This window comes from Dasypus novemcinctus, chromosome 29, assembly GCF_030445035.2.
Source record: "Dasypus novemcinctus isolate mDasNov1 chromosome 29, mDasNov1.1.hap2, whole genome shotgun sequence".
Taxonomy (NCBI): Eukaryota; Metazoa; Chordata; class Mammalia; order Cingulata; family Dasypodidae; genus Dasypus; species Dasypus novemcinctus.
This window is the reverse complement of record NC_080701.1, coordinates 38,824,909-38,846,983: the sequence shown is the minus strand read 5'-3', so window position 1 is coordinate 38,846,983 and position 22,075 is coordinate 38,824,909. Positions and strand designations below refer to the sequence as shown.

At 39.7% G+C, this 22,075-nt stretch overlaps 1 long non-coding RNA gene across 2 annotated transcripts in view; it reads left to right on the top strand.

The window, feature by feature from the left end:
* The window catches only part of LOC139437829 (uncharacterized), a 185,200-nt gene that overhangs the window by 62,759 nt on the left and 100,366 nt on the right, over window positions 1–22,075 (top strand). The window lies entirely within an intron of this gene.

Sequence of the window (22,075 nt, the reverse complement as noted above, 5' to 3'; positions counted from 1 at the left end):
AAAAAAAAATTTATTGTTACTATGTATACTATCTAATATTTCCCCTTTTAATCACATGCAGGAATGTATTTCAGTGTTGTTAATTGCACTCACAATGTTGTAGTACCATCAATACCATCCATTCCCAAAACCTTTCCATGATTCCAAATAGGAACCCAGTACCCTTTAGGCTTTAAATTCCCATTTCCTATTCCCACCTCCTCCCCTGGTAACCTATATTCTAGATTCTGACCCTAAGAGTTTTTTTATTATAATTATTTCAACTTAGTGAATTACTCACTTTTTTTTTTTTTTTTTTTTTTTTACTTTCTATGCCACCCTATAGTGTCACCTCCATTTCTAGACTTATTGTAATTCTTTAGGCCTGGATTTTTAACTCTGCATCTCTGTAAGAGCAGGTTGTCAGTTCACCCTAGAACTAATCTCAAATATATCATTCCATAGGTTACTCAAACTCCTCTGCATTCTCATAATACATTGCATGCATAAACGTGATCATGAACTCTCTGATGTATTTCATCATCGTATCTACCTAATCTACCTATCCATTTGGTAGATTTTCCTAATGCACTATATTTCTCTGGTATTTATATTTCTCACAGTTTCTACAAAATGCCATTACCTTTACATTGAAAAAGTTAATGGACATGAAAATGTGGGGAAAACTTCAATCTTTTGTACATTTTAGCTTTATAATCACTATGACCTTTTGTTTTGTCCTCAAGGTAGATGGAAAACCTATGGCAAATAGATTGTGTTCATGGAATAATCAAAGGTATCACACAGTGGTGTTCTCTACTTTGTCCTTTTCTCTTCACTTATTTCCAAAGTTTGATTTTCCAGCACTAAGTCTTGTCATGGATTTGACATAAAATCCCTGAGGTTAATATATTATATGATTTGATCTTTCAGACTCAAAATGAGAGTAATGTAGTGGACCAATGAGAGTGCCCTCCCTGGATTCATTCTAATAGGTTTTTCAGACAAGCCTCAGTTGGAGCTGGTTCTCTTTGGAGTCATCTTGTTCCTTTACCTCATGACCCCTCTAGGCAACACTACTATCATCTTGGTGTCCATCTTGGACTCTAAACTCCACACTCCTAAGTACTTTTTCATCTCCCATCTCTCCCTCCTGGACCTCTTCTTCATCAGCAGTATCATTCCCCAGCTTCTAGCAACCTGTGGGGTTCAGATAAGTCCATCACATCTGGAGGCTGTGTGATTCAACTCTATGTCTCCCTTGCACTGGGCTCCACTGAGTGTATCCTCCTGACTGTGATGTCCAATGATTGCTATGCTACAGTTTGCTGTCCTCTACATTATGCTTTTTTCATGCATCATCAGCTCTGCCATGTCTTGGCCTCTATAATGGCTTAGTAGGGTGGCCACCACATTGATTCAGTCCACACTCACCCTTCAGCTTCCCTTTTGTGGTCATCACCAGGTGGATCATTTCTTCTTTGAGGTCTCTGTACTTATCAGGTTGGCATGTGTGGACACCACATTCAACAAGCCTGAGTGCTTTGTGGCTAGCATATAATGCCTGGTGGCGCCTTTGTCACTCATCCTAACCTCCTGTGGGTACCTGGCTCAAGCAATTTTGAAGACCAAGTCAGCCATTGGAAGACATAAAGTGTTTGGGACTGCTCTTCTCACCTGTTGGTGGTCATCATCTTCTATGGAACTATCACCTTCATGTATCTGCAGCCAGCCAAGAACAGAGCCAAGGACCAGGGAAAGTTTATTTCCCTCTTCTATACCATGGTGACCCCCATACTTAACCCACTCATCTATACCCTGAGGAACAAGGAAGTAAAGGCAGCACTGAAAAAAGTTCTTGAGAAACTATGATTGAGTGGGACATGATTATCAAGAAACATTTAGGAGAGAATTACTAAGGGTGAATCATTTAATGAATGGTGACTCAATAAATAATTTGACTGTGTTCATGATGCTATCAATGAGATTCAGTAGAAGAGATTAAATTAGAGCTTGAATTTCAGAATCAGAACAATCTGAGTTTGAGTGCCCATTTTACCACATAAGAGCTGTGGGACTTGGCCAAATTGCATAACAACCATTACATTATCTCTAAACTGGGCTGTATTTTAGGATCTGAAATGGAACAGACCAATAAAAAGAGATCACTGTTCTAAGGATTTACTATTTTTAAAGCTTGTTTTTATAGTTTAATTATTCTACTTAGTTTTATAGTTTATTCTACTTAAGAGTCATAGCCATATAATAGATGGCCTATAAGTTATTACAAAAGTATTAAAATTTTTATTTTGCAAAGATCATGTGTTCTGACCAGTTGCTCAGGACAGAAAGAGCAAACCCTAAACTTCAGCGACATTGTCCTATCAACTATAACTATGGATTCCTGAGCCTCTCAGGTCTACTATGTAAGCCCTGTTACACTCTGAGTTCACCTCTAATGCTGCATCCCACCCCCAGTCCTGTATTAGAATTTTCTGATTTTTTACATTTCTCCCCTCACTAGGTTTTTGAGAAGAGCAAGTACATTATGATTTAATCACAGGTTAAAATAAAACTTTTACATATGGCTTTACAATGACTCCCAGCTTTCCCTTTAAGCCCAGGCCTTTTCTCTTCAAAACCTCATGTTAAATTATGTATTTCTAGGGCAGAGCAAGATGACATCTGTGTGAGTGCACCTCATAATCTCTCCTGAAAAGAAGTGTGTGGGTGGGGTTGGAGTCCTGCCAGAGTAGGCTGTTTTGGGGGCTTGCAGGGCCAGAGCTGTCTGGACATTGATTTGGAGAGACAGTGACAGGAGTGGTGCTTGTTAGAGGTAGAATTTTGGGTTTCTGACATGGAGGTCAGAAGTTGTGGGCAGGACCCTTCCACCTAGGGCTGGCGGCTGCAGTGGTCCCAGAAAACTGTTGGTTGTGCAGGGGTGTTCCCAAACCCCATGTTTCCAGGGTGTGGTTCTGGGGTCCATGTCCCCTAAGCCCCCATAGCCCATGCTCCACAGACCCACATACCTTGAGTCTGCAATATCCCACCCCAGTCTTCCCATTCCTGAATCCAGTGCTCCCTGAGGTTGTAATTACCCTAGCCCTCTGGTTTTGGACTGACTCTGTGAGTGCAAGAGATTTAGGGGGAGACATGAAGGGGACAGGTGAGTAGGTTCAATTTTCTGCCCCCCCCCCTTTTTTTTTTTTTTTTTTTTTTTTTGAGCTTGGAAGAGCATACCAGCTGGCTTGGGGAGAGCCTGGGAAGAAAGGAGAGGTGAATCTGCTGAAAAAGCCCAATTTACCTAAACACCCTGGGATAGGAAACTTGGTCTGGGAGAAGGATGAGTCAGAATATCAATTAGCCCTCCCCCAGCACACCAAAGGGAGAGGGGCCATAGGATGTGCTTTCCAAGCTTTCAATAGCATATTTGGGGTTCCTGGTGAGGTGTAGGTGCTTTCTCATGGGAAATAAAGAGTCGTTGTCTTCTGTGTTGAGTTGATTCACCAAGGACCTACTTGAACCTCCTACTGAGCCCCTCACTCAACTTTCCTGCTGCCCTGGAGGAGAGGGAAATGAGGAAGGGAGAAAGAGGGAACTTCAGATTCCTAAGCATTTTATTTCACCACAAAGAGGATTCCTAGCTTGAAATTTTGGTTTTTTTGTTATTGTCATTGTTTTGTCTTCTGGTTTTTCCTTCCTCTTTACCCCCCAAAGTCCCTTTTTCTTTTCTTTTCATTTCTTTCCTTTTCTTTCTTTTCTTTTCTTTTCTTTTCTTTTTTCTCTTTTTCTTTTTCTTGCTTGCTTCCCCCCCCTTTTAAAAATTTTTCTTCCTTTCTCTTCTTTTTTTTTTTTTCTTGTATTAGGTGCTGCAGGGAGCACTTCACATTTGCTGTGTTTCCTCATCCTCCATTTCCTCTTTTCTGTGTGTACTGATTTTGACCACCAACACTATCCTCTTTTCTCTACATCTTTCTGTCCTCCATCATTTATTGTTTCTCTTACATTCCACCTCTCTTCACTTGGCCCCCAAATTTTCTGACTTTTTATTTCTAATACTTTTGTTCTATTTTCTGTCTTTTATTCACTCTTTGTATTATTGTCTTTCTTTTCTGTTTACCTCTCTCCTGAAAACACTGGCCTTTTAATTCTTACTATGCTCCCCCTCATATTCAGTTGACTGTCTCATTATAGACACTCTACTTTACTTATTGTTATAACTATACACAGCTTGCATAAGTCTAATATCTATTATCCTAGGTCTCACAAGTTTCCTCTGTTAACATATACTATTAATACTATTATACATTTTCTTTTCTTACTCATTTTGCTTTCCCTGACCCTAATATTTCCCTTCAAGTGAACTTAGCCAGCAACAAGAAAATAGAATAAGAAGAATAAAGTGACAAAGAGAAGACATAACACATATGCAGAAACAACTAATTAAGCCACAAGACTAGACAAAAGAAGCTAAGGAACTGATGAAACCCAAGATAAAATGATGACCAGACAGCAATAAAAAATTACAAAACAAACCAATAATCAGGAAAACAAGGCCCAACCCAATGAACAAATTTAAAAAACAAACAGGAAGAGAAGCAGACCATCAAACAAGTAATTAAAGTTCTCAAAACATATAAGTGACCGATTTGATGAAGTGAAGGAGATTAAGAATATGAAGAAAATACTTGGAGAGACTATAGAAGAAATTGCAATCATATTTAAAAAGATAACAGATTTGATGATGGTGAACAGCAGAATTCAAGAAATCAAAAATACACTCTCAGCAAATAACAGCAGATTTGAAGAGGCAGAGGAAAAAATTGGTGATGTGGAAGACAGTACAACTGAAATCAAACATATAGTAGAACTGATCAATAAAAGATAGAAAAAATCCAGTTAGGACTTAGGGGCCTGAATGACAATGCAAAATGCACAAGCATGCATTTTGTATTCCAGAAGGAGAAGAGAAGGGAAAGGGAATAGAAGGGGTTTTGGAGGAAATAATGGCTGAAAACTTCCCAAATCTACTGAGGTACATGTCCAGGAAGCACAACACACCTCAAACATAAATCCCAACAGGCCTACCCTAAAACATATACTTGCCAAATTATCCAATGATCAAGACAAAGAGAAAATTTTAAAAGCAGCAAGTGAAAAGAGAACCATTACATACAAAGGAGGCTCTATAAGATTAAGAGATGATTTCTCATCTGAAACCATAGAGGCAAGAAGGCAGTCGTATGATATAGTCAAGGTACTAAAAGAAAAAATTTCCAACCAAGAATACTATATCCAGCTAATCTAGCCTTCAAAAATGATGGAGAGTTCAAAATATCCACAGATAAACAGAAACTAAGAGAGTATGCCAATAAAAATCCTGCCCTTCAAGAAATACTATATTGAGTTCTGCAGGAAGAAAGAAAAAACAGGAGAGGCAGAGTTGGAGGAGAGTATAAGAGCAATTAAAAGACAAAAAGAGAAAAAAAAATCAAACAAAACATGACTAACACAAATCCAAAGAAAATATGGCTAATATAAATAATTCCTTGAATGTAATAACATTGAATGTCAATGAATTAAACTCACCTGTCAAAAGATTCAGACTGGAAGATTGGATAAGGAAATATGACCCATCTATATGCTGTCTACAAGAAACAAATCTTAGAACCAGGGATTCAAGAAGGTTGAAAGTGAATGGCTGGAAAACAATCTTACAAGTGAACAATAACCAAAAAAGAGCAGGAGTAGCTATATTAATATCAGACAAGATAGACTTTAAAGGCAAAACAACTGTGAGAGACAAAGATGCACACTACATATTAATGAAAGGGATATTCTTTCAAGAACGGTCATAAACATTTATTCTCCTAACAAGGAAGCTTCCAAATATATGAGGCAAAGACTGGAAAAACTAAGTGAAAGAATAGATGCCTCAACAATTACAGTGGGGGACTTTAATACACCACTACCAACTTTGGACAGAACATCTCAAAAGAGAATCAATAAAGAAACAAAAACTTTGTACAGTATGTTAGAGGAGCTGGACTTAATAAATATATACAGAACATTACATCCAAATACAGCAGGATATACATTTTTTTCAAGTGCATATTGATCATTCTCCAAGATAGAGCATATGTTAGGCCACAAAGAAAGTTTCAGTGAATTCAGAAAGATTGAAATCATACAAAACAATTCCTCTGACCACAGTGGAGTGAAGTTGGAAATCTGCAAGGGCCAGAGGCCCAGATTTCACACCAAGGTATGGAATTTAAACAACACACTCTTAGAAAAACAGTGGGTCAAGGAGGAAATCTAAAAAAGAAATCAATAACTACCTTGAAACTAAAGAAAGTGATAACACAACATATCAAAACTTACAGGAAGCAGCAAAAGAGGTACTGACAAGAAAATTCATAGCCATATATTCATACATCAAAAAAGAAGAAAGAGCAAAAATTGAAGAAATAACTGCACAATTGGAAGAATTAGTAAAAAAAAAAAAAAAAACAAAATAACCCCAAAGGAAGAAGAAATAAATAACAAAGATAAAAGCAGAACTAACTAAAACAGAAAATAAGAAAGCACTTGAATAAATAAACAAAACCAAGAGCTGGTTCTTTGAGAAGATCAAGAAAATTGACAAAGCCTTAGCTAGACTAACAAAGAAAAAAAGAAAGAAGATGCAAATACACAAAATAAGACATGAGAAAGGAGATATCACCACAGACCACACAGAAATAAAGACTAGCATAAGAGTACACTTTGAAAAACTAGGAAAGCAGACTTAAGGCCAATGGATAGGGCATCTGCCTACCACACGGGAGGTCCACGGTTCAAACCCTGGGTCTTCTTTTTTTTTTCACTTTTTAAAAAAAGATTTATTTATTTCTCTCCCCTTCCTTCCCCCCCCCAACCCCAGTTGTCTGTTCTCTTTGTCCATTTTGCTGAGTGTTTTTCTTTTTTCTTTTTTTTTATTGACTTTGTAATAATATTACATTAAAAAATATATATATGAGGTCCCATTCAACCCCACCACCCCCACTGCACCCCTCCCCCCCCAGCAACACTCACTCCCATCATCATGACACATCCATTGCATTTGGTAAGTACATCTCTGGGTATCTCTGCACCTCATGGTCATTGGTCCGCATCATGGCCCACACTCTCCCCCATTCCATCCAGTGAGCCCTGGGAGGATTTACAATGTCCGGTGATTGCCCCTGAAGCACCATCCAGGGCAACTCCAAGTCCCAAAGGTGCCTCCACTTCTCATCTCTTCCTGCCATTCCCCATACCCATCAGCCACCATGTCCACTTTTCCCACTCCAATGCCACCTTTTCTCTGTGGTCCTTGGATTGGTTGTGTCTGTTGCACCACTATGTCAAGAGGAGGCTCAGATTCCACATGGTTACTGGATGCAATCCTCCTGCTTTCAGTTGTAGGCACTCTAGGCTCCATGGTGTGGTGGTTGTCCTTCTTCAACTCCATCTTAGCTGAGTGAGAAGTGAGTCCAATAAATCAGATTGTAGGAGCTGGAGTCTGTTGAGGCTCAGGGCCGGGCTATCATATTGTCAGTAAAAAGATTCAATCCCCTAAATATATCTTAAACCCCAATACCAACTACAATTCCAGTAAAGTAGCATGATAGTCTTATGAAAAGAGATCCCCTCTGGGTCCAGTTTCATCACGCAGAAACACCAGCTCCAAAGAAGGGCCATCTGACATGGCAGTGAACCCTATCTGCCATGACCATAGAACCCGTGGGTCCCTTTAGCCCTCAAAGGAACCAATACCTGGGGATTGTATCTACTTTATCTGTCTCTTAGACTCTGCTCAGTTGTGCATAAGGGCAATCCTTCTGACAGCCTCCAGACTCTTTTTTTTAGAGACTCATAGCCATGTAAACTCATTTCTCCTTTCTATTTCCCCCTTACATTAGATCAAACAGCATTTTAAAGTCATATTATTCTATGTAGACAGGGATATTCTACTGACCCGCATCGAACCTTCAATTCAAGGTCATTTTCCGTTTGCATTATCAGTTGTTAGTTGATAGTGATCCCTCAGTGCCAGGGAGGCTCATCCCCAGGTGTCATGTCCCATGCTGGGGGGAAGGCATTGCATTTAGATGCTGAGTTAGGCTTTGAGACTGGCCACATTTGAGTAACATGAAGGCTGTCAGGAGGAAATTCCCAGGCACAGTGCTGCTCTAGGCCTTGTTCTTATTTCAGGCATATAGGCTCACAAGCATAGTCATTAGTATCAGGGGCTCACTGTTGGACCCTCATTCCTTCTCGGTCCTTGCTGCTGCACTTGGGGGACTGCCGCTGCTCCCCTAGGGACCACGGCACAGCACCCCCGGCCAGGGACCCAGTACCCCCCCAGCTTTAGTTTTTAATTGTTGCCACTATGAGTATATCTAAACATTATCATGCACCCTGGACATATGCCCTGTATAGCTCCCTGTCAGCCATATATCCCCTGTCAATAGTATCCTATACCAGTATTCCTCTGCTGCCATTGTTGGACCACTCTGGGATCCAGAACTTCCTGAATATTGAAGCCCCAATATAATGTCAGGATCTCTTACTAGCAAAATGGGATATAGCGATGGGTTTAAAGGTTAGATATAGAATACGTGTTGACTTGGAAAAATTCTATATCCTTTTTCTTTTCCTTTTTTTTCCCCCCTAATTATTGAACTTCTCTTCACAAGAGCACTAGACCACAGCAATTCATGTATGCAATCTACAGCACTCCCACACATCCATCACAAAACCTTTTCCCTTCCACAGCGATATTCTTACAACCTATTCACAACATATTTATTTAAAGTGATGTACAGAGTCTGAGACAATAGCTTTCAAACCAGGTGACATCTGTGCTTACATTGTGGTGCATACTTTAGGACACGCAGTTTTCTAACATTTTTAGTTATCCTATGTTTTACATTATGGTTTACATTATCATTCTGTCGTCCCATATATGTTTATGATGTAATATTACATATTTTATATCCATCCTTGTGTACTCTCACGAAACTCCTCTCTTACCCCACATTTACCTTGGTTTCACACATTTAACATCCATTTTCCCATCCCCTTGGTGCCCACAGTGACAACCAACCTCCGTTTCCCGAGGAGCCACGTCCAGAGATACTTGCAACAGTGTTCAGGTCCTAAATTGCTCAGCTGCCCCAATGCCCTGGGAGCCACCCTTTCTCTCGAGAGATACAGTTCCCTCTATTTGATGGCATTAGTCCTCCCCAGGATGTGGGTCCACCCCCACTCTCACTACTTGGGTCTCTACCCAATGGTATCACCCACTCTGGCAAAATGAGCATTCAGACATTCCCCAGGAGCCCGTCCCGCATCGGACCATCCCTTCTGAGCATCCTAAACAGAGAACCCTCTTAATTATATTTTGATATGATTTTCTCAGCATTTTACTCTCAACCAACACCTGACACTCTCCTGTGTTCGTATGCTACCCCTCCCTCCCCCCACTTTTTGGGCAATATTACACATACGCCCATCCCCAGCCCCCCTCAAACCCGCAAAGCCCCACCCAAAGGCAACCCCTTACCCCCATTTTATCTCTTCTTTGTGTTCATACTTACCACCAGCTCATCATAAATTCCACCCCTGCAGATGTCAGCTCACATCCTTCCTCCACCCCCCGATTTCCTGTAAGCCTATCATTCAGTCTCTAGCTCTCTGAGGCAGCTTGTTTATTTCATATCATTGAGGTCATGTAGTATTTGTCCTTCAATGCCTGGGTTGCTTCACTCAACATAAGGTTCTCAAGATTCATCCATGTTATCACGTGTGTTTGTAGTGTATTTGTTCTTACAGCCGCGTAGTATTCCGTTGTGTGTATATACCACATTTTATTGATCCACTCATCTGTTGATGGGCATTTAGGTTGATTCCAACTTTTGGCGATAGTGCACAATGCTGCTATGAACATTGGTGTACATATATCGGTTTGTGTCCTTGTTTTCAGTTCTGCTGGGTATATACCCAGCAGTGGTATTGCTGGATCATATGGCAAATCTATGGTTAGCTTTTTGAGAAGCCGCCAAACTATCCTCCAGAATGGTTGGATCCTTCTGCATTCCCACCAGCAGTGGATGAGTGTTCCCCTTTCTTTACATCCTCTCCAGCATTTGTATTCTTCTGTTTTTTTCATAGCTGCCAATCTTATGGGAGTAAGTTGATATCATTGTAGTTTTGACTTGCATTTCCCTGATAGCTAGAGATTTGGAGCATTTTTTCATGTGCTTTTTAGCCATTTGTATTTCTTCTTTGGAGAAGTGTCTGTTTAAATCTTTTTCCCATTTTTTAAATGGGTTATTTATCTTTTTATTTTCAAGATATATGAGTTCTTTATATATGCAAGTTATAAGTTTCTTATCAGATATACGGTTGCCAAATATTTTCTCCCACTGTGTGGGCTCCCTTTTTACTTTCTTGACAAACTCCTTTGAGGTGCAGAAGGCTTTAATTTTGAGGAAGTCCCATTTATCTATTAGTTCTTTTGCTGCTCGTGCTTTTGGTGTGATATTCATGAAGCCATTTCCTATTACAAGGTCCTGTAGATGTTTCCCTACACTGCTTTCCAAGGTTTTTTTTTTTTTTTAAGATTTATTTTTATTTATTTAATTCCCCTCCCCTCTCCCGGTTGTCTGTTTTCTGTGTCTTCTTGCTGCGTCTTGTTTCTTTGTCCGCTTCTGTTGTCGTCAGCGGCATGGGAAGTGTGGGCGGTGCCATTCCTCGGCAGGCTGCACTTTCCTTCGTGCTGGGCGGCTCTCCTTGTGAGGTTGCACTCCTTGCGCATGGGGCTGCCCTAAGCGGGGGACACCCCTGTGTGGCAGGGCATTCCTTGCGTGCATTAGCACTGCACATGGGCCAGCTCCACACAGGTCAAGGAGGTCCAGGGTTTGAACCGCGGACCTCCCATGTGGTAGACGGACGCCCTAACCACTGGGCCAAAGTCTGTTTCCCCTTTCCAAGGTTTTTATGGTCTTGGCTCTTATATTTAGGTCTTTGATCCATCTTGAGTTGATCTTTGTATAAGGTGTGAGATGGTAATCCTCTTTCTTTCTTCTAAATATGGCTATCCAGTTCTCCAGGCACCATTTGTTGAATAGGCCACTCTCTCCCAGTTGAGAGGGTTTGGTGGCTTTATCGAATATTATATGGCTATATATGTGAGGTTCTATATCAGAGCTTTCAATTCGATTCCATTGGTCTGTGTGTTTCTCCTTATGCCAATACCATGCTGTTTTCACTACTGTAGCTTTGTAGTATGTTTTGAAGTCAGGTAGTGTGATTCCTCCAATTTCGTTTTTCTTTTTCAATATGTCTTTGGCTATTCAGGGTCTCTTTCCCTTCCAAATAAATTTCATAGTTTTTCTAGTTCCTTAAAGAAGGCTGGGTTGATTTTTAATGGGATTGCATGAATGTGTAGATCAGTTTTGGAAGGATAGACATCTTGATTATATTCAGTCTTCCTATCCATGAACAAGGAATATTCTTCCATTTATTTAGGTCTTCTTTAGTTTCCTTGAACAGTCTTGTATAGTTCTCCGTGTATAAGTTTTTTACCTCTTTAGTTAAATTTATTCCTAAGTATTTGATTTTTTTATTTACTATTGTGAATGGTATTTGTTTCTTGATTTCCTCCTGATCTTGCTCATTATTGGTGTACAGAAATGCTACTGCTTTTTGTGCATTGATCTTATAACCTGCAACTTTACTAAACTCATTTATGAGTTCTAGAAGCTTCGTTGTAGATCTCTCAGGGTTTTCTATGTATAGGATCATGTCATCTGCAAATAATGAAATTTTGACTTCTTCCCTTCCAATTTGAATGCCTTTTATATCTGGTTCTTGCCTCAGTGCTCGAGCAAGTACTTCCAAGACAATGTTAAATAGGAGCGGACACAATGGGCATCCTTGTCTTGTTCCTCAGTTTAGAGGGAAGGATTTTAGGATTTCTCCATTGTAAACAATGTTGGCTGTAGGTTTTTCATATATACTCTTCATCATGTTCAAAAAATTTCCTTGTATTCCAATGTCTTGGAGTGTTTTTATCAAGAAAGGGTGCTGTATTTTGTCAAATGCTTTTTCTGCATCTATAGATATAATCATGTGATTTTTTTCCTTCAATCTGTTTATATGTTGTATTACGTTGATTGATTTTCTTATGTTGAACCATCCTTGCATACCTGGAATAAATCCCACTTGGTCGTGGTGTATAATTTGTTTAATGTGTTGTTGAATACGATTAGCAAGTATTTTGTTAAGTATTTTTGCATCTAGGTTCATTAGAGAAATTGGTCTGTAATTTTCCTTTTTTGTGGTGTCTTTGTTTGGCTTTGGTACTAGGGTAATGTTGGCATCATAGAAGGAGTTCGGCAATGTTCCATCTGTTTTGATTTTTTGGAATAGTTTCAGCAGGATTGGTGTTAGTTCTTTCCGGAATGTTTTGTAGAATTAACCTGTGAAGCCGTCTGGCCCTGGGCTCTTCTTAGTTGGGAGATTTTTAATGACTGATTCTATCTCTGTGCTTGTGATTGGTTTATTAAGATCATCAATTTCTTCTTTCATCAATATGGGTTGCTTATGTGTTTCTAGGAATTTGTCCATTTCCTCTAAATTGTCATTTTTGTTGGAATATAGTTTTTCAAAGTATCCTCTTATGATAGTCTTTATTTCTGTGGGGTCAGTGGTGATATCGCCTTTCTCATTTCTTATTTTGTGTACTTGCATCTTCTCTCTTTTTTTCTTTGTTAGTCACACTAAAGGTTTGTCAATTTTGTTGATCTTCTCAAAAAACCAGCTCTTGGTCTTGTTTATCTTTTCAAGTGCTTTCTTATTTTCTATTTCATTTAGTTCTGCTCTTAATTTTGTCATTTCCTTCCTTTTTCTTCCTGTTGGGTCACTTTGTTGTTGTTTTCTAATTCCTTCAAATGTGCAGTTAATTCTTCAATTTTTGCTCTTTCTTCTTTTTTGATATATGAATTTATGGCTATAAATTTCCCTCTCAGTACTGCTTTTGCTGTATCCCATAAAATTTGGTATGTTGTGTTATCATTATCATTTGTTTCAAGGTAGTCATTAATTTCTTTTGAGATTTCCTCTTTGACCCACTGTTTTTCTAAGAGTGTGCTGTTTAATTTCTAAATCGTGGTGTGAAACCTGGGCCTCTGTCCCTTGCAAATTTCCAGCTTGACTCCACTGTGGTCAGAGATATTGTTTTGTTTGATTTCAATGTTTCTGAATTCATTCAGCCTTTCTTTGTGGCCTAGCATATGGTCTATCTTGGAGAATGATCCATGTGCGCTTGAGAAGAATGTATATCCTGCTGTGTTTGGGTGTAATGATCTATATATGTCTATTAGTTCCAGCTCCTCTAATATACTGTTCAAATATTTTGTTTCTTTAGTGATTCTCTTTTGAGATGTTCTGTCAAAGGTAGATAGTGGTGTATTAAAGTGCCCCACTATGATTGTAGATTCATCTATTGTTTCACTTAGTTTTTCCAGCGTTTGTCTCACGTACTTAGAGGCACTCTTGTTAGGAGCATAAATATTTATGATTGTTCGATCTTCTTGACAGATTTCCCCTTTCACTAAAATGTAGTATCCTTCTTTGTCTCTTACAATTGTTTCACATCTAAAGTCTATTTTGTCTGATATTAATATAGCTACTCCTGCCTTTTTTTGGTTATTGTTAGCTTGTATGATTGTTTTCCAGCCATTCACTTTCAATCTCCATGCGTCTCTGGGTCTAAGATGTGTCTCTTGTAGACAGCATACAGATGGGTCATATTTCCTTATCCAATGTCCCAGTCTGAATCTTTTGATAGGTGAGTTTAATCCAATGACATTCAGTGTTATTACTTTCAAGGAATTATTTGTGTTAGCCATATTTTTATTGGATTTGTGTTTGTCTCATATTTTGTTTGTATTTTTTTTCCCTTCTAGTTTGTCTTTTTTTGTTGCTCCTATACTCTCCTCCAAATCTGCCTCTCCTGTTTTTTCCTTTCTTCCTGCAGAACTCCCTTTAGAACTTCTTGAAGGGGAGGTTTCTTGTTGGTATACTCTTTCAGTTTCTGTTTATCTGTGAATATTTTGAACTCTCCATCATGTTTGAATGTTAATTTAGGTGGATAGAGTATTCTTGGTTGGAAATTTTTTTCCTTTAGTACCTTGACTATATCATACCACTGCTTCCTTGCCTCCATGGTTTCAGATGAGAAATCAGCACTTAATCTTATGGAGCTTCCCTTGTATGTGATGGTTTTCTTTTCTCTTGCTGCTTTTAGGATTTTCTCTTTGTGTTGCGCATTGGATAATTTGACGAGTATATGTCTTGGGGTGGGCCTGTTGGGATTTATGACCAGTGGAGTGCGCTGTGCTTCTTGGATATGTACGTCTGTCTGTTTCAGTAGATTTGGGAGGTTTTCAGCCATTATTTCCTGCAACACTCCTTCTGACCCCTTTCCCTTCTCTTCTCCTTCTGGAATACCTATCATACATATATTTGAGCGTTTTGCATTGTCATTCAGGTCCCTAAGTCCTAGCTGGATTTATTTCTATCTTTTTATCGACCCTTCTACTATCTGTTTGATTTCTGATGTACTGTCTTCCACATCACTAATTCTCTGCTCTGCCTCTTCTATTCTGTTGATATTTGCTGCAAGTGTATTTTTGATTTCTTGAACTGTGGTGTTCATTTCCATCATGTCTGTTATGTTTTTGCGTATGTCTGCAATTTCCCCTCTCAGTGTTGTATTCATGTTGTTAACCTCTTTCCTTACTTCATCAAATTTGTTGGTGATAAATGTTCTGAGATCTTTCATTGCTTGTGCGAAGTTCTGCTCCCCTTCCTGATTTTTAGTTTGTTGATTGGATTCAGCCGTGTTTTCCTGATTACTGATTTGGTTTTTTGATTTTTGTTGCTTTCTGGTCATCCTTTTATCTTGACGGGTTTAATCAGTTCCTTAGCTTCTTTGTCTAGTCTTGGAGATTAATTAGCTGTTATTTTTGCATAAGTGTTATATCTTCTTTTTGTCACTTTGTTCTTCTTATTCTAATTTCTTGTTGCTGGTTAAGTTCACTTTAAAGGAAAGTATTAGTGCCGGGGAAAGGCAATTGTGTAAGCAAGGAAAAAGTGTAGAGTAGTATTGGTGATATATGTTAAAAAGCAAGAATATGAGATCTGGGAGGATGGAGGTTAGATTCATGTAAATTGTGTAGAGTTATAGCAGTAGGTAGAGTACCTATTATGAGGTATATGACTGAATATGGGAGGAATATGGTATGAGCTACAAAGCTATTGTTTTCGTGAGAGAGGGAAAAAGAAAAGAAAGGTAATAGTTTCAAGAGTGGATACCAGACAGAAAACAAAACAAAGATATTAGAAATTAAGAGTTAAACACTTTGTGGATCAAAGAAAGGGAGGTGGGGGGTGGAATATAGGAGAGACAGTAGATGATGGCGGATATCAAGATGTAGGGGAAGGGGTATAGTGTAGGTAGCCTAAATCAGTTCATACAGAAATGAGGCAGTGGAGGATGGGAAAACCCAGCAAATGTGAGGTGTTCCCTGTAGCACCTATTGTATACTTGAATTAAAATAAAATAAGTGGAAAATGAGGGACAAGAGGGAGAGAGAAAACCGAAAAAGAAAAAATAATAATAATAAAAAAAAAAGAAAGACGAGAAGAAGGGAAGAAAGAAAAAGAGGGTGGGCAAACGGTGGGGAACAGGTAGGGGGAAGAGAAATACAGGTATACACAAACCACAATTGCAACACTATCTACAACAACAATGAAAAAACCCCTAAATAACTGTATAAAAAAAGGACTTTGGGGACACGCTAGGAGAAAAGACTAGGGGATAATGCAATATTAGCCATCAGGGCATCAAAAAGAGTAAAAAATAAGATAAAATGAAAATAAAAACAAAACAATATGAACCAATAAAGATAAAACGCAAACGTTAAGGTCCAGGGCACTCAAGGACCCCAGGTAGACCCCAGGGCATGATGGATTCAGGGGTGGAAAGTCTGAGACACTGAAGACTCAAGAGGTGTGAGCCTGGGGTGTGGACCACTAGAGTCCAGGGCACCCAGACCTGGCAACCTCAAATCTGGTCAACAGGAAGCTTAGGAGCCCCGCAGTGCAACACAGCCCTCAGGGATCCCCGTAGCTGGGTGCCAGCCCCATGGGGGAAGCCAGATCCGCAAACTCTATATTTAATGTCTGAACCCTGCAATTCACCTACTCCTCAGCGTTTCAGCCTTTGGACAGCTCCCACCCTGTGCTCTCATGCAACGGCCGCTTGAGGGCACCTCTACACCACAGCCAGTTCAATGACCCAGATCCCAAGCCCCGCCGGGTGGGCTGGGCTTCAGCTGAAAACACCAAAAACAGATTCCAAAACCGGAACTCCCAAACTTCGCAAAATATTCCCCAATCGGCTTCCAGACATGTCCCCCTCCCTCACTGCACCCTGCAACAATCTCCCAATTGTGTCCCCTTATTGCCAAAAATCCAATTCCGTTGCAGATCAGCAGCCGGACCTGTAGGGATGGGGCTCCAGGCGGAAGCACTACCACCCCTGTCCGCAACCAAAAATTCCCCCGCTTCACAACAAAACACCGTCTGTCTCCCCAAATCGATCTGCAAAGGAGTCCTGTCCCATCAACCCCTCACCAGCCCTCCCAGGACCCACGAATTCCTGAGCACCACAGAGCCTCCAAAAAAAGGAAAAAAAAAACCCTGACCGCGGAGGCTCCCCGAGCTGCAGCAGCGCCCCAGACCGCGGCTCCGCCCACCCAAGGAGGGAACTTTCTGCGCCCAGCTGGGACCTCCATTTATATATTATAGATGTATCCTCTCTGTTACCTTCCCACCAAATCGACATCCAGACACCTTCCAATCAGCAAAAATCCCCGAAACAGCGCGGTCCCAAAGAGCCTTCAATGCTGCCCAGCCGCCCTCTGCAGAGACACTACCAGGCAAGTTCACTCAGCCACCATCTTGCCCAAAAGCTATTGATTGATTTTTAATTTCAATCCCCTTCCCCACCCTCCCCCCCAGTTGTCTGTTTTGTGTGTCCATTCGCTGTGTGTTCTTCTATGTCCACTTGTATTCTTGTCAGTGGCACCAGGAATCTGTGTCTTTTTGTTGTGTCATCTTGCTGCCTCAGCTCTCCATGTGTGCAGCAGCACTTCTGGACAGGCTGTACTTTTTCATGCTGGGTGGCTCTTGTTATGGGGCGCACTCCTTGCAAGTGGGGTTCCCCTACATGGGGGACACCCCTGCATAGCATGGCACTCCTTGTGTGCATCAGCACTGTGCATGGGCCAGCTCACCACATGAGTCAGGAGGTCCTGGGTTTGAACCCTGGACCTCCCTTGTGGTAGGTGGGTGCTCTGTCTGTTGAGCCAAATCTGCTTCTCCAATGTGACTTTGCACTTAGAATTACTAATTGAAAGGATTTAAGGTTTTTTGAATATTGTAATGTCTTTTTGGAATTCAGAAGGTAGAGTGCAGCAGTTTGATATTATTTATGATTTTTTTAAAAAGATGTTTGTTTGTGTTTATAAACTGGGCTGTTCCTCTATGCATTATATCCTTTGATTGTATTAGACTCACCTGAGATAGCTTTGATTAAATTATGTTAAGATTATGGCTTTGATTTGACTATGTTTTAGAGTGACTCAGTTTGAGACCTTGCCCCCTTTGTGGGCTATGTAAACAGACATTCAATCAAGGAGACTCACTGAAGCAGATATGTGAGAAAAGAGGAAAGGAACTACATAGACAGGAAAGAAGATCCTGCAACCCCGGAAAGAGAGATGAATCATTTGCCTGATGGTAACAGCTGACCTTGTGAAGAGACCAGAGCAGCCAAGTCCTTAAAGAAACAAGCCCTGAGAAGAGAGATGAGTCCTCCAGTCTCCAGCTGAGATCAAAAGAAGCTGTGGCAACAGAGCCTTAAAAGGAAAGAGGAAGACTGAACTCACAGATGTCACCCACCATCTTGCATCAACATCTGGCAGCAGAGTTTAGTGAGGATGTAACCTTGAGTAGGACTCTTCAGGGCCTTGTAACTGATTTTACCCCAAATAAATACCCTTTATAAAAGCCAACAGATTTCTGATATTTTGCATCAGCAACTTTTTGATTGACTAATACTGCTAATGCTCCAGCTACATTCATTGTTAGATTTTCACAATATTATATCTATTATGAAAAAAAATAGAAGTCAAATATAAGGGAAAACTCTTTCATTTTAACAAATTGTTAGGTATCTTCCTCAGTCTAACAAAAGGCTGTTAAGTTTTAAAAAATTATTTGGATTTTTGGCACCAAATTGATATTGTTGTAAAATAACACTAAACTGCGAAGCCTCATCTTGAAGAAGAAGAAAAGAATACGTTACTATTTGCTAATGACATATATTAATATATGTATAAGAAAGTAAAAAACATACAGGTGAATTTTAAAGAGGTTACCAGCTTGTATAGGAGCCAAATAATCTTCAGGTAGTATGATCCATTTTAAGGCCAAGAGTAAATTTCCTTAAAAGTTACTAGAAGAGTCAGCAGATAGATTTGCACAATAAAGCAGGGCATGGTTAGAAAGGAAATGCTCTCCTTTGTACTGAGGAAGTAAGTCTGAGAATTCTGAGGAAACTGAGAAATGGAGAAGCAAAAAAGATTTTTTCCCCTTACAATGTAGATTTTGGAAATTGTTTCTATGTATGAATGATAATTAGGGAACCATATGAGAATGAAGATTCTCCTGTTTCAAATAACTCAATTTTTACAACTGAGGTGCTTTAATATAAGAGGAACAGGAATAGAATTACTCATTTAATGTCTGCTTAGAAATGTAAAATGGATATTTTAAAGTAGTGAGAACAACACACAGTACAAGAATGCCTGATATTTGTTGTTCACTTAAAATTCAGTCAGTAGCTAACTTGCTACTCTGTGCCAGTTACTTGAGGGATTTATGCATGGGGCTATTTCTCTATAGACCACTCAATCATACTCTTTTTCTACTGCCTCACACAGGCATTATTTGCAAGTGATTACAAACATGCCAGGTTAAGTTGCTGACATCTTACTGCAATACAGCAGAGTTCTCTTATTTTTTTTTTTCCATGACCATTTCCCAGGATCCTCTATTATGGACATTTTAATGAGCTACATATTTCCCATAGAGCTACATATTTCCCTATCTGGGGAATGATGATGCCACATCAACAAACACTTTTTTCCTTCATTCTTTTCTTTCCTGCATAAGCCCCAAGCCTATCCAGGAGGTAAGTCATGGGGTTTTCCGCTTTCAAGTTTTGTCTTATGAGTGAAGAAATTGGGTTTAGTATCTCCAAACACATTCCCAGCAAGCTCCAACATCTAATTTGAAAGTCACTTGATTCTTTCCATTATTTGGAATAGGCATATCTGTGTTATACCCTTGGCTGCATGTACCAAGAGCAATATCTCCTGGAGCTGTTGCAGAGAGATTCAGTCTCCAGAGAGAGAGAGCTTCCAGCCAAGTGTGAATGTTATGACACTTCATCCTCATAACTTCACCTGTGCACCAACCTCACACAAGATGATTTTAACATACTCTCACACTCTTCCAGAGAAGTGAGAAAGATAAACTGTCACCTTTCTAGATGTACTGACATCCAAATTGTGCTGGAAATTAATAGCAGGTCTCTGTAACAACCAGACTGCTTCTCTTTCTCAGAATTTATATTTGTTGCCTAATTTGGCCCTTCTCCAATAATTCCTGAGACAATGGGGCGCTGACCTAGGAATGCTGATTTATTTCCTCTTAGAACACAGGCAGCTGGACATACCATGAACACAGAAGTGACTCTTGAGGTCAGATGCATTTTACAGCATGGAAGTAAGTGTACAGAAAAGTTTGATGAGTGGCACAACCATGATGGTAAGGTTGCTTTATTGTTCATGAAACTACTATGAAGTTAAAGCTGCTAAAGAGAATCCAGATGGTAGATTTCAAATTGTCCTTTCATGTTGTTTCAGAGTATTTCAGAATGGTTTCTCTTATAAAGTAGAAATACAGGGTTTGTTTGTTTTGTTTTGTTTTATGTCCAACATCACCTCTGCGAAACGTCATCAAAGTAGGGTTTAAATTGATCATACCTGAGATTTTATATTGTTCATGAAGGAAAAAAATCCTCAGACCCTAAGCTTTCTTCATGTAATATACATTCATAAATGACATTGTCAACATTAGAGACAGTATTGTTAATATAAAGAGGAGAAAAACCAGGATATATATTATCTGCTCAATCAATAGATCTTACCTATGGACTATAAAAATTCCCAGGAATTGAGCTCCTAAAGGAGGTTAAGAAATAGCAAACATCTCAACATACCATATCCTCTGCCCTTTATGTAATTGCAGCCTACATCTCCTGAGCAGCTCAGGGGTACAGTCACTGCTATAGACAATTAAATGATTACCATTTTTCTTCTACATTATTATACTGTTTTGTTCTCATGCTATAGTACCTAATCTCCTGGTCCTATTGAGAAGATATTTGGGCCCAATTTTAAAAATTGTTTTCAGTGCAACTTTTTATTTTTAATTTTTAAAGAAGCTTTAGATTGCATAAAATGTTATATTGAAAATATAGGGGACTCCCATATTCCTCAATCCCTCTCCCCTCCACATTTTTCCCTATTAGCAACATCTTTTTTTAAAAAAAGATTTATTTATTTATTTATTTCTCTCCCCTTCCCCTGCCCCCCACCCCAGTAGTCTGCTCTGTGTCTATTCACTGCGTGTTCTTCTTTGTCCGCTTCCGTTGTTGTCAGCAGCACAGAAATCTGCGTTTCTTTTTGTTGCATCATCTTGTGTCAGCTCTTCATGTGTGCTGCGCCATTCTTGGGCAGGCTGCACTTTCTTTCACACTGGGCGGCTCTCCTTACCGGGCTCACTCCTTGCGTGTAGGGCCACTCCCTGCATGGCACGGCACTTCTTGCGCCCATCAGCACTGAGTGTGGGCCAGCTCCACATGGGTCAAGGAGGCCCGGGATTTGAACCGTGGACCTCTCATGTGGTAGATGGATGCCCTAACCACTGGGCCAAGTCTGCTTCCCCAACATCTTTCTTTAGTGTGGTATATTTGTTACAATTTATGAATGCATATTGAAACATTGCTACTAACCATGCTCTATAGTTCACATTATGGTTTATACATTGTACCACAAAATTTTATAGGTGTTGGCAAAATTTATAATGCCTGATATCTGTCATTGCAATATCATGCAAAACAATTCCATGACAAGTGACAAGATGTGTGGGCTATTGGCCTAGAGTTATCCCTGGATTAAAAAAAAACAAAAAACCTTTAAATTTAGGTTCTTTTGTTGGTTTTTTGGAAAGTAAAAAAGAGCCTTCCAGACTAGACTAGATGGATGAATGATTTTTAGCAACATTTATATACTCAAAAAGTATTTTAAGGAGAATAATAACTTATGTGTTCAGCTCTATGGCAGTACTTGCAGCCCATGAGCTGCAACCACATGGTGAAAAAAATGATATATTTTCAAAGTGAAAAATAATCCATGCTACGGGATAAGCCACAATACAGGGTTTACATAATTTGCTGATTCATGTGAGATTTCTGATGGAGACAACCAAGAGAAATAAACTGGGGAAGTGGGGCTAGAGGCAGTCTTCCACAAGTTAGCAGAGAGTGATTAATTCCACAAGAGAGAAGAGCACCAGGTGGGTATGTGGAGTTAGGAGTGAGGTCCAGCACAAGGGAAGATGCAGCTTTTATCCATGTTAATGATACATGCAGACAGGACACTGTTAGACATGAAATGAGCTAGAAGTTTGCAAATACTTAGAGGCAGATATTTGAGGACAGAGTACATGCAATGCTCAATTTATTCTGAGCAGTTCATTCTGAGTGTTGAATGAATTAGTGTTCCTAAAAAGTGATGTGTGACTATCAGGACACAACAGTATTGCAAGAATTTAGAAAACCTTAGCCCATGGGATGCTCCCTGTG